Below are 13,480 nucleotides of genomic sequence, written 5' to 3' on the forward strand. Positions count from 1 at the left end.
TATAATAGTTAGTTAAAATTTAAAAGATTTCATTTCTAAAAAACATTGTCCCTGTGTTATGTATACATTATTTATCTTGTGCTCTTAGAAAAAAACATATATATATATATATTTCCATGATTTCCATGTCTTTAGTCATACCAGCTTGATTGTTGGGTTGACAGGCAGGACTTGCTACTTCTACCATCTCATTACACACCGAGAACACACCAAACTATGTCATCAAGACCCTGCCGTTTACTATTATGTTTTCAGAAAGGCTTTTTCTCCATGGGGAAATCCTGGTTCCCATACAGGTATCTCTATAGTATCTGGGATCAATTATAACTAATCCTGGTGCCCAAACATGTATCTCTATAGTATCTGGGATCAATTGTATCTCTATAGTATCTGGGATCAATGATAACTAATCCTGGTTCCCAAACATGTATCTCTATAGTATCTGGGATCAATTATAACTAATCCTGGTGCCCAAACAGATATCTCTATAGTATCTGGGATCAATTTTATCTCTATAGTATCTGGGATCAATTATAACTAATCCTGGTGCCCAAACATGTATCTCTATAGTATCTGGGATCAATTGTATCTCTATAGTATTTGGGATCAATTGTATCTCTATAGTATCTGGGATCAATTGTATCTCTATAGTATCTGGGATCAATTCCCAAATATAACTCTACTACTTAAGATAACCTTCCTGCTTGTTCTGTGTCTTAATCTGCTCGTGGAACTAAAGTTGGAAGTTGATTTCTTGTTGGTGCATGGTCATGTTGGTGAATTCCCAGAGCAGTGGGAATTTTTGCTCGGTCCTGACAACTATTATAGCCGGGTCTTTGACATACAGCCCTACGGAGTCTAAAGAGCCTCTATTCTCCCCCAGCCTCTGAAAGGGAGCTTTGTACCAGGGATTCATTAAAGTGCACCTCACAGCCCCACAGTAAAATAGCCCCCCCCCCCCCCCCCCTCTCAATAATGAACAGTCGATTTAACTGGAAAAGCTGGCGGGGCTGTTAAATTAAAAGGGGAAAATAAAGTGTTGGTTCGGTGAAGAAGAAGACATGTTGACCTTAAGAAATACAGCCCTGGTATGAAACCGCTTGCTGTACCCTGCTTACTGCGTCTGCTTTACTGCGTCTGCTTTACTGCGTCTACTTTACTGCGTCTGCTTACTGCGTCTGCTTTACTGCGTCTGCTTTACTGCGTCTGCTTACTGCGTCTGCTTTACTGCGTCTGCTTACTGCGTCTGCTTACTGCGTCTGCTTACTGTACCCTGCTTACTGCGTCTGCTTACTGCGTCTGCTTTACTGCGTCTGCTTACTGCGTCTGCTTACTGCGTCTGCTTACTGCGTCTGCTTGCTGTACCCTGCTTACTGCGTCTGCTTACTGCGTCTGCTTTACTGCGTCTGCTTTACTGCGTCTGCTTACTGCGTCTGCTTACTGCGTCTGCTTACTGCGTCTGCTTACTGTACCCTGCTTACTGCGTCTGCTTACTGCGTCTGCTTTACTGCGTCTGCTTACTGCGTCTGCTTACTGCGTCTGCTTACTGCGTCTGCTTGCTGTACCCTGCTTACTGCGTCTGCTTTACTGCGTCTGCTTGCTGTACCCTGCTTACTGCGTCTGCTTTACTGCGTCTGCTTTACTGCGTCTACTTTACTGCGTCTGCTTACTGCGTCTGCTTTACTGCGTCTGCTTACTGCGTCTGCTTTACTGCGTCTGCTTACTGCGTCTGCTTTACTGCGTCTGCTTACTGCGTCTGCTTACTGTACCCTGCTTACTGCGTCTGCTTACTGCGTCTGCTTTACTGCGTCTGCTTACTGTACCCTGCTTACTGCGTCTGCTTTACTGCGTCTGCTTGCTGTACCCTGCTTTACTGCGTCTGCTTGCTGTACCCTGCTTTACTGCGTCTGCTTGCTGTACCCTGCTTACTGCGTCTGCTTTACTGCGTCTGCTTGCTGTACCCTGCTTACTGCGTCTGCTTGCTGTACCCTGCTTACTGCGTCTGCTTTACTGCGTCTGCTTACTGCGTCTGCTTTCACCGCTGTAGACAATAATAGTTTTACGGGAAGTCTCTTGGCTAACGGTGAATAGTGAATACCCAGAACACACTGAGAGGTGCAGTATGGGTTCTTGGTCTGCCTGGGAGTTTCACTGTGCCAAAGCTTGATCCTGATTTAAGTGTGGGGGGGTGGTGGGGGGAGCTGAAAGGAGGAAATAGTATCAGGGCTGGTGAGAGAGGGAAGATGGAGGAAATAGTATAAGGACTGGTGAGAGAGGGAAGATGGAGGAAATAGTATCAGGACTGGTGAGAGAGGGAAGATGGAGGAAATCGTATCAGGACTGGTGAGAGAGGGAAGATGGAGGGAAATAGTATCAGGGCTGGTGAGAGAGGGAAGATGGAGGAAATAGTATCAGGGCTGGTGAGAGAGGGAAGATGGAGGAAATAGTATCAGGACTGGTGAGAGAGGGAAGATGGAGGAAATAGTATCAGGACTGGTGAGAGAGGGAAGATGGAGGAAATCGTATCAGGACTGGTGAGAGAGGGAAGATGGAGGGAAATAGTATCAGGGCTGGTGAGAGAGGGAAGATGGAGGAAATAGTATCAGGGCTGGTGAGAGGGAAGATGGAGGAAATAGTATCAGGACTGGTGAGAGAGGGAAGATGGAGGAAATAGTATCAGGACTGGTGAGAGAGGGAAGATGGAGGAAATAGTATCAGGACTGGTGAGAGAGGGAAGATGGAGGAAATAGTATCAGGACTGGTGAGAGAGGGAAGATGGAGGAAATAGTATCAGGACTGGTGAGAGAGGGAAGATGGAGGAAATAGTATCAGGGCTGGTGAGAGAGGGAAGATGGAGGATAGATTATTCACACAGTAAAACAAAAGGGATGTACCTATTTTGAAGATATTTCCATACACTGCCTTGATTGGCTGATAGGATGGTCTAGAGCCCACCCACTTACCCAGAAGAACAGTCATTGGTCTATTATAAACAGATCACGCAGAGACGTCATGATGTGGGCCAAACCTTCCACTTGAAAAGGCTGAAATTCCAGGCATATTTTATTTTTAACAACCCTTACAACAAAAAGGCCACTATTATCACTTTCACAATTTCAGAGTGTTATTTCACCTCATAGTGTGGAAATATAATTATAACATTTTATTTTTTAACTGCACTGCCCCTTTAAATCATTTTGGCTTTTATGAAATAATGTTGGAAATCTTGCTTATGTTATTGCATTTTACAGCCTACACTCTCGGAGCTCTCTCCTCTCAGCTCTCTCCTCTCAGCTCTCTCCTCTCAGCTCTCTCCTCTTAGCTCTCTCCTCTCAGCTCTCTCCTCTCAGCTCTCTCCTCTCAGCTCTCTCCTCTTAGCTCTCTCCTCTCAGCTCTCTCCTCTCCTCTCAGCTCTCTCCTCTCTCCTCTCTCATCTCAGCCTGGTCTGAGGCTCAGTTGGTATAGCTGTTTTTGGTCCTTGCAACATAATTCCCAAGAATGGATTCTTTCTTTTTCCCCTTTTCTTGAAAGTGCATTTTAAGGCAGTGAATCATTTAGAGCTGGGAGACGGAGAGGAGGGAGAGAGAGAGAGAGGTTCTGAGCTCTTTGAAAGAAGGGTCCATCGAGAAACTGTTATTCTCATGTAAATTGGTACGGACGGGGAGAAAGGGGGGACAGTGAAAGTGATAGTACTGATCTAATTATCTGTGGCCCCAACACCCGGTCTGAATGAGACGCTCAGAATAACTGCTGACATGGAAGCACAATAAACAGGACAACGTAGAGCTTCTGTAAAAAAAAACAAGCTTTTCTCTTCAGGCCTTTATGGGGGGGGGGGGGGGGGTGTTCTCTCTCCCTCTTCTCTTTCTCCCTCTATCCACTCTCTCGCTCTCCCTCTTCTCTCCACTCCATCTCTTCCTCCTCTCCCTCTCCCCCTCCTCCTCCCATCTCTCTCTTTTCCTCCTCTCCCCCTCCTCCTCCCCTCTTCTTTTCTCTCTCTCTTTACAAAAAAAGCAGGGTATTTAAAAGAGATATTCATAGCATCTCGCACCTCTATTCTTAAATGTCGACAGCAGCAGGCGAGAAAAAGAGGCAACAGAAATAAATTTAATATGACATGATAATTAGGTCACATACAGTATCCGCATTCGTGGATCCACTCTCTGGTTCTTTATTCTAGCACTTCTATCAAACATCAGACAACAATGCCAACAACTTTGTAGTGCACTATCTAGGGTGTCATTTGGGACAACCGTTGCGGAGGGAGGATATACCCCCCCCAACCCTCCTCCGCCGTCTAACTCCCAAGCCTTGGTTCTTGTTCTGGCCGGTCATTCAGAGCTCCCGGCCTGAAGCTCTGATTCCAGAAACCATACTCTATAGACATGTTAAAGGAGAGAGGATGAGAGGGGCTGGGCTGGCAGGAAAAACACACATTAAAGAAAAGAGACCAAGGAGATTGATTGTTAACTTGCTGAGATGCAAGACTGCCCAGTAACCCGCATTTACTGTATGGAGGACACAAATACTTAGTGATTACTTATTTTGATGCACAGTGACTTAACAGTCTGTTATTACATAGAAACAGCCTGTTATTACATAGAAACAGTGTTATTACATAGAAACAGTCTGTTAGTGTTATTACATAGAAACAGTCTGTTATTACATAGAAACAGTCTGTTAGTGTTATTACATAGAAACAGTCTGTTATTACATAGAAACAGTCTGTTATTACATAGAAACAGTCTGTTAGTGTTATTACATAGAAACAGTCTGTTAGTGTTATTACATAGAAACAGTCTGTTATTACATAGAAACAGTCTGTTAGTGTTATTACATAGAAACAGTCTGTTAGTGTTATTACATAGAAACAGTCTGTTATTCAAGATTGCTTCGATCACGTGGACTGGGATATGTTCCAGATTGCCTCAGACAACAACATTGAAGAATACGCTGACTCGGTGAGTGAGTTTATTAGCAAGTGCATCGGTGATGTTTTATCCACTGTGACGATTAAAACCTTCCCTAATCAGAAACCGTGGATTGATGGCAGCATTCACGCAAAACCGAAAGCCCAAACCACTGCTTTTAACCAGGGCAAGGCGACCGGAAACATGACCGAATACAAACAGCTATTCCCTCCGCAAGGCAATCAAACAAGCTAAGCGTCAGTATAGAGACAAAGTAGAGTCGCAATTCAACGGCTCAGACACGAGAGGTATGTGGCAGGGTCTACAGTCAATCACGAACTACAAGAAGAAAACCAGCCCTGTCGTGGACCAGGATGTCTTGCTCCCAGACAAGCTAAACAACTTCTTTGCTCACTTTGAGGACAATACAGTTCCACCGACACGGCCCGTTAACCAAAACCTGCGGACTCTCCTTCACCGCAGCCGACGTGAGTAAAACATTTAAACGTGTTAACCCTCGCAAGGCTGCCGGCCCAGACAGCATCCCCAGCCACGTCCTCAGAGCATGCGAAGACAAGCTGGCTGGTGTGTTTACGGACATATTCAATGAATCCATATCCCAGTCTGCTATGCCCACATGCTTCAAGAGGGCCATCATTGTTCCTGTTCCCAAGAAAGCTAAGGTAACTGAGATAAACGACTATCACCCCGTAGCACTCACTTCCGTCATCATGAAGTACTTTGCGAGACTAGTCAAGGATCAAATCACCTCAACCCTACCTGACACCGTAGACCCACTCCAATTTGCCCGCCCTGTGCAACTGGGTCCTGGACTTTCTGGGTCCTGGACTTTCTGGGTCCTGGACTTTCTGACGGGCCGCTCCAGGTGGTGAGTGTAGGAAACAACATCTCCACCTCAACACTGGGGCCCCACAAGGGTGCGTTTTCAGCCCTCTCCTGTACTCCCTGTTCACCCATGACTGCGTGGCCAAGCACGCCTCCAACTCAATCATCAAGTTTGCAGACAATACTACAGTAGTAGGCCTAATTACCAACAACGACAAGACGACCTACAGGAAGGAGGTGAGGGCCCTCGGAGTGTGGTGTCAGGAAAATAACCTCACACTCAACGTCAACAAAACTAAGGAGATGATTGTGGACTTCAGGAAACAGCAGAGGGAACACCCCCCTATCCACATCGATGGAACAGTAGTGGAGAGGGTAGTAAGTTTTAAGTACCTCGGCATACACATCACAGACAAACTGAATTGGTCCACTCACACAGACAGCATCGTGAAGAAGGCCTGGCAGCGCCTCTTCAACCTCAGGAGGCTGAAGAAATTTGGCTTGTCACCAAAAGCACTCACAAACTTCTACAGATGCACAATCGAGAGCATCCTGGCGGCCTGTATCACCGCCTGGTACGGCAACTGCTCCGCCCACAACCGTAAGGCTCTCCAGAGGGTAGTGAGGTCTGCACAACGCATCACCGGGGACAAACTACCTGCTCTCCAGGACACCTACACCACCCGAGGTTACAGAAAGGCCATAAAGATCATCAAGGACAACAACCACCCGAGCCACTGCCTGTTCACCCCGCTATCATCCAGAAGGCGAGGTCAGTACAGGTGCATCAAAGCTGGGACCGAGAGACTGAAAAACAGCTTCTATCTCAAGGCCATCAGACTGTTAAACAGCTTCTATCTCAAGGCCATCAGACTGTTAAACGGAACTAGAAGCACAAGCATTTCGCTACACTCGCATTTAACATCTGCTAACCATGTGTATGTGACCGATAAAATTGTATTTGATTTGACATAGAAACAGCAAAAATATGTAATATAACACAGAAAAATCGACCAAAACAAAACTACTATATCAAGATGAACGTCACCAAACCCTGCGAATACATCTGACAAACAGGGGAAACATTGGATGAATTCAACCCTTTCCTGTGTCCATTGCTACTAACTGGCCCACAGGTGAGCAAGAATACTTACTTTCCCCAGTGCCATATTGTCTGGATAATGTTAGACATCGGCTCCTCCCCTGGAATGTACTTACTCAGCAACCACCCCACCCAACAATATCCCCCCCAGGTACCCACCCTGACCCCCTCCCCACCAAGCCCTCCTCAGGGCGATGTGATGCGACACCCATAGCCCTAATCTCCTCCCAGTAGTGGGTGGTCCCTGCCTGCTCTATGACACACTCAGAGCCCAAAGGTCAGGCCCACACTAAGAACACAGTTGATTGATGGGAGTGTCAGGGGCAACAGAATAGGGTCAGCCCAAATTAATGACTGTGAATTGCTGTTCAGAGGAGAAAAGCTAAGGATCTGTTAGCAAAGGGAGCTAGGGGACCTCCTCGCCTGTGGTTAGGTTATTTCTGAGATGGGGTTTCAATACCAGGGAGGGACGTCTGAGATTTGGACAAAATGGCATGGAAGTCTGGCTTTGCGTCTATCAATACATTGATTAACAACATACTAAATATCAAGCTCTACACTCTCACCGAAAAATTCCAACTAAATAGTGTAGCTAACCTTGTCGAAGAAAGACTGCTTTCTTTACAAGGGACCTCTGATAGTCGGACAAGTGAGACAAGGGCCTAGATCCAATCAGAACCAGCGCTAACCGTTGATAGTCGACACCCACATAGCTCCACCCCCCTAGATCCAATCAGAACCAGCGCTAACCGTTGATAGTCGACACCCACATAGCTCCACCCCCCTAGATCCAATCAGAACCAGCGCTAACCGTTGATAGTCGACACCCACATAGCTCCACCCCCCTAGATCCAATCAGAACCAGCGCTAACCGTTGATAGTCGACACCCACATAGCTCCACCCCCCTAGATCCAATCAGAACCAGCGCTAACCGTTGATAGTCGACACCCACATAGCTCCACCCCCCTAGATCCAATCAGAACCCGCGCTAACCGTTGATAGTTGACACCCACATTGCTCCACCCCTAGATCCAATCAGAACCAGCGCTAACCGTTGATAGTCGACACCCACATTGCTCCACCCCCCTAGATCCAATCAGAACCAGCGCTAATCGTTGATAGTCGACACCCACATTGCTCCACCCCCTAGATCCAATCAGAACCAGCGCTAACCGGTGATAGTCGACACCCACATTGCTCCACCCCCTAGATCCAATCAGAACCAGCGCTAACCGTTGATAGTCGACACCCACATTGCTCCACCCCCTAGATCCAATCAGAACCAGCGCTAACCGTTGATAGTCGACACCCACATTGCTCCACCCCCCTAGATCCAATCAGAACCAGCGCTAACCGTTGATAGTCGACACCCACATTGCTCCACCCCCCTAGATCCAATCAGAACCAGCGCTAACCGTTGATAGTCGACACCCACATAGCTCCACCCCCCTAGATCCAATCAGAACCAGCGCTAACCGTTGATAGTCGACATTTGTCATGGGTCCTCAGATCCTCAAAAGATTCTACAGCTGCACCATCGAGAGCATCCTGACTGGTTGCATCACTGCCTGGTATGGCAACTGCTCGGCCGAGGCTAGTGGGTAGTGCGTACAGCCCAGTACATCACTGGGGACAAGCTTGCTGCCACCCAGGACCTCAACACAAGGCGGTGTCAGAGGAAGGCCCTAAAAATGGTCAAAGACTCCAGCCACCCTAGTCATAGACTGTTCTCTCTGCTACTGCACGGCAAGCGGTACCGGAGCACCAAGTCTAGGTCCAAGAGGCTTCTAAACAGCTTCTACCCCAAACCAAAAGACTCCTGAACATCTAATACGATGGCCACCCAGACTATTTTCATTCCCCCCCCACCTTTACACTGCTGCTACTCTCTGTAATTATCTATGCATAAGTCACTTCAATAACTCTACCTACATGTACATACAGTGGGGCAAAAAAGTATTTAGTCAGCCACCAATTGTGCAAGTTCTCCCACTTAAAAAGATGAGAGAGGCCTGTAATTTTCATCATAGGTACACTTCAACTATGGCAGTCAAAATGAGAAAAAAAAATCCAGAAAATCACATTGTAGGATTTTTAATGAATTTATCAAATATTTATTTTCCACCATAATTTGCAAATCAATTCATTAAAAATCCTACAATGTGATTTTCTGGATTTTTTTTTCTCATTTTGTCTGTTCAGGATAATTTTCCAACTAAATAATGTAGAAAACCATCACAAAAGAAGACAAGTCGGTACCACTGATATTGACGACTCCAAATGAAAACCAAGTCGGTACCACTGATATTGACGACTCCAAATGAAAACCAAGTCGGTACCACTGATATTGACGACTCCAAATGAAAACCAAGTCGGTACCACTGATATTGACGACTCCAAATGAAAACCAAGTCGGTACCACTGATATTGACGACTCCAAATGAAAACCAAGTCGGTACCACTGATATTGACGACTCCAAATGAAAACCAAGTCGGTACCACTGATATTGACGACTCCAAATGAAAACCAAGTCGGTACCACTGATATTGACGACTCCAAATGAAAACCAAGTCGGTACCACTGATATTGAAGACTCCAAATGAAAACCAAGTCGGTACCACTGATATTGACGACTCCAAATGAAAACCAAGTCGGTACCACTGATATTGACGACTCCAAATGAAAACCAAGTCGGTACCACTGATATTGACGACTCCAAAATGAAAACCAAGTCGGTACCACTGATATTGACGACTCCAAAATGAAAACCAAGTCGGTACCACTGATATTGACGACTCCAAAATGAAAACCAAGTCGGTACCACTGATATTGACGACTCCAAATGAAAACCAAGTCGGTACCACTGATATTGACGACTCAAATGAAAACCAAGTCGGTACCACTGATATTGACGACTCCAAATGAAAACCAAGTCGGTACCACTGATATTGACGACTCCAAATGAAAACCAAGTCGGTACCACTGATATTGACGACTCCAAATGAAAACCAAGTCGGTACCACTGATATTGACGACTCCAAATGAAAACCAAGTCGGTACCACTGATATTGACGACTCAAATGAAACCAAGTCGGTACCACTGATATTGACGACTCCAAATGAAAACCAAGTCGGTACCACTGATATTGACGACTCCAAATGAAAACCAAGTCGGTACCACTGATATTGACGACTCCAAATGAAACCAAGTCGGTACCACTGATATTGACGACTCCAAATGAAAACCAAGTCGGTACCACTGATATTGACGACTCAAATGAAAACCAAGTCGGTACCACTGATATTGACGACTCAAATGAAAACCAAGTCGGTACCACTGATATTGACGACTCCAAATGAAAACCAAGTCGGTACCACTGATATTGACGACTCCAAATGAAAACCAAGTCGGTACCACTGATATTGAAGACTCCAAATGAAAACCAAGTCGGTACCACTGATATTGACGACTCCAAATGAAAACCAAGTCGGTACCACTGATATTGAAGACTCCAAATGAAAACCAAGTCGGTACCACTGATATTGAAGACTCCAAATGAAAACCAAGTCGGTACCACTGATATTGCTGGTCGCTGCGAATGTTGCCCCATGTTCTCAACTACAAGGTCTGAAGACTGTCAAGACTTTCAACTTCCTCTACACAACTCTGAGAGCAGAGACTTTACTGTGAACCGCAAAAACCCATCAAAACCCTCTGTACCCCCTGCCTCTCTCCTAACCTTCTCTCCCTCTGTACCCCCTGCCTCTCTCCTAACCTTCCCTCCCTCTGTACCCCCTGCCTCTCTCCTAACCTTCCTTCCCCTCCATCCCTCCCTCCTTCCCTCCCTCTGTACCCCCTGCCTCTATCCTAACCTTCCTTCCCCTCCATCCTCCCTCCTTCCCTCCCCTCTGTACCCCCTGCCTCTCTCCTAACCTTCCTTCCCTCCATCCCTCCCTCCTTTCATCCCTCTGTACCCCCTGCCTCTCTCCTAACCTTCCCTCCCTCTGTATCCCCTGCCTCTCTCCTAACCTTCCCTCCCTCTGTACCCCCTGCCTCTCCTAACCTTCCCTTCCCTCCCCTCCCTCCCTCCTTCCCTCCCTCTGTACCCCCTGCCTCTCCCTAACCTTCCATCCCTCTGTACCCCCTGCCTCTCTAACCTTCCCTCTCTCTGTACCCCCTGCCTCTCTCCTAACCTTCCTTCCCCTCGCTCCCTCCCTCTGTACCCCTGCCTCTCTCCTAACCTTCCCTCCCTCTGTACCCCTGCCTCTCTCCTAACCTTCCTTCCCCTCCATCCCTCTCTCCTTCCCTCCCTCTGTACCCCTGCCTCTCTCCTAATCTTCCTTCCCCTCGCTCCCTCCCTCTGTACCCCCTGCCTCTCTCCTAACCTTCCCTCCCTCTGTACCCTCTGCCTCTCCTAACCTTCCCTTCCCTCCCCTCCCTCTCTCCTTTCCTCCCTCTGTACCCCTGCCTCTCTCCTAACCTTCCCTCCCTCTGTACCCCCTGCCTCTCCTAACCTTCCCTCCTCTGTACCCCTGCCTCTCTCCTAACCTTCCTTCCCCTCCATCCCTCCCTCCTTTCATCCCTCTGTACCCCTGCCTCTCTCTAACTTCCCTCCCTCTGTACCCCTGCCTCTCTCCTAACCTTCCCTCCCTCTGTATCCCCTGCCTCTCCTAACCTTCCCTTCCCTCCCTCCCTCCCTCCTTCCTTCCCTCCCTCTGTACCCCCTGCCTCTCTCTAACCTTCCCTCCCTCTGTACCCCCTGCCTCTCTCCTAACCTTCCCTCCCTCTGTACCCCTGCCTCTCTCCTAACCTTCCTTCCCTCTGTACCCCTGCCTCTCTCCTAACCTTCCTTCCCTCTGTACCCCCTGCCTCTCTCCTAACCTTCCTTCCCCTCCATCCCTCCCTCCTTCCCTCCCTCTGTACCCCCTGCCTCTCTCCTGACCTTCCTTCCCCTCCATCCCTCCCTCCTTTCATCCCTCTGTACCCCTGCCTCTCTCCTAACCTTCCCTCCCTCTGTACCCCCTGCCTCTCTCCTAACCTTCCCTCCCTCTGTACCCCCTGCCTCTCTTCTAACCTTCCCTCCCTCTGTACCCCTGCCTCTCTCCTAACATTCCCTCCCTCTGTACCCCCTGCCTCTCTCCTAACCTTCCTTCCCCTCCCTCCCTCCCTCTGTACCCCTGCCTCTCTCCTAACCTTCCCTCCCTCTGTATCCCCTGCCTCTCTCCTAACCTTCCTTCCCCTCCCTCCCTCTCCTTCCCTCCCTCTGTACCCCCTGCTTCTCTCCCTAACCATCCCTCCCTCCTTCCCACCTTGGCCCTCCCTCCCTCCTTCCCACCATGGCCCTCCCTCCCTCCTTCCCCCATGGCCCTCTCTCCCTCCTTCCCACCCTGGCCCTCCCTCCTTCCCACCCTGGCCCTCCCTCCTTCCCACCTTGGCCCTCCCTCCTTCCCACCCCTGGCCCTCCCTCCTTCCCACCCTGGCCCTCCCTCCCTCCTTCCCACCCTGGCCCTCCCTCCCTCCTTCCCACCATGGCCCTCCCTCCCTCCTTCCCACCATGGCCCTCCCTCCTTCCCACCCTAGCCCTCCCTCCATCCTTCCCAGCCTGGCCCTCCCTCCTTCCCACCCTAGCCCTCCCTCCCTCCTTCCCACCCTGGCCCTCCCTCCTTCCCACCCTGGCCCTCTCTCCTTCCCACCCTAGCCCTCCCTCCCTCCTTCTCACCCTAGCCCTCCCTCCCTCCTTCTCACCCTAGCCCTCCCTCCTTCCCACCCAGTCCTCCGTCCTTTCCACCCTAGCCCTCCCTGCTTCTAGCCCTCGTTCCTCCTTCCCACCCTGGCCCTCCCTCCTTCCCTCTCTCCCTCCTTCTGACCATGGCCTTCCCTCCCTCCCTCATTCCCACCCTAGCCCTCCCTCCCTCGTTCCCACCCTAGCCCTCCCTCCCTCATTCCCTCGTTCCCACCCTAGCCCTCCCTCCCTCGTTCCCACCCTAGCCCTCCCTCCCTCCTGCAAACCAAGGCCCTCCCTCCATCCCACCCTCTCTGGCCCCGAATGTGCAGTAGTAATAATATTGCTAGCAGGGGTTAACTGACGGGGGACCATGGCCCGTCTAGGTACAGCAATTTAAAAAGCTTTGAGGTTCCCAGCTGTATGAATCTGCTCCAGGGGGAATCCCGCATGGGGTTAGGGTCAACATTTCACACCCACCAATCTCTGCATCCCAAATGGTACCCTATTGCCTATATATAGTGTACAACTTGAGTCCTGGTCTAAAAGTCGTGCACTATATAGGCAATAGGGTACCAATTGGGACGCAAGCCTGTGACTTTACCCCACCAACCTCGATCACCTCCCACCAGCACCGTTATTGGTCTCCTCCGATTTGGCTTTCTATGCGTTATTATTAAATCACAACCACATGCTACTGCTGTGATTGGCAACAGAATGAATATATACACTGAGTGAACAAAACATTAGGAACACTTTCCTAATATTGAGTTGCACCCCCCCTTGCCCTCACAGAACAGCCTCGATTCGTCGGGGCATGGACTCTACAAGGTGTCGAAAGCAGTTCCACAGTGATTCTGGACCATGTTGACTCCAATGTTTCCCACAGTTGTGTCA

Source organism: Oncorhynchus nerka, linkage group LG11, assembly GCF_034236695.1.
Source record: "Oncorhynchus nerka isolate Pitt River linkage group LG11, Oner_Uvic_2.0, whole genome shotgun sequence".
Lineage (NCBI taxonomy): Eukaryota > Metazoa > Chordata > Actinopteri > Salmoniformes > Salmonidae > Oncorhynchus > Oncorhynchus nerka.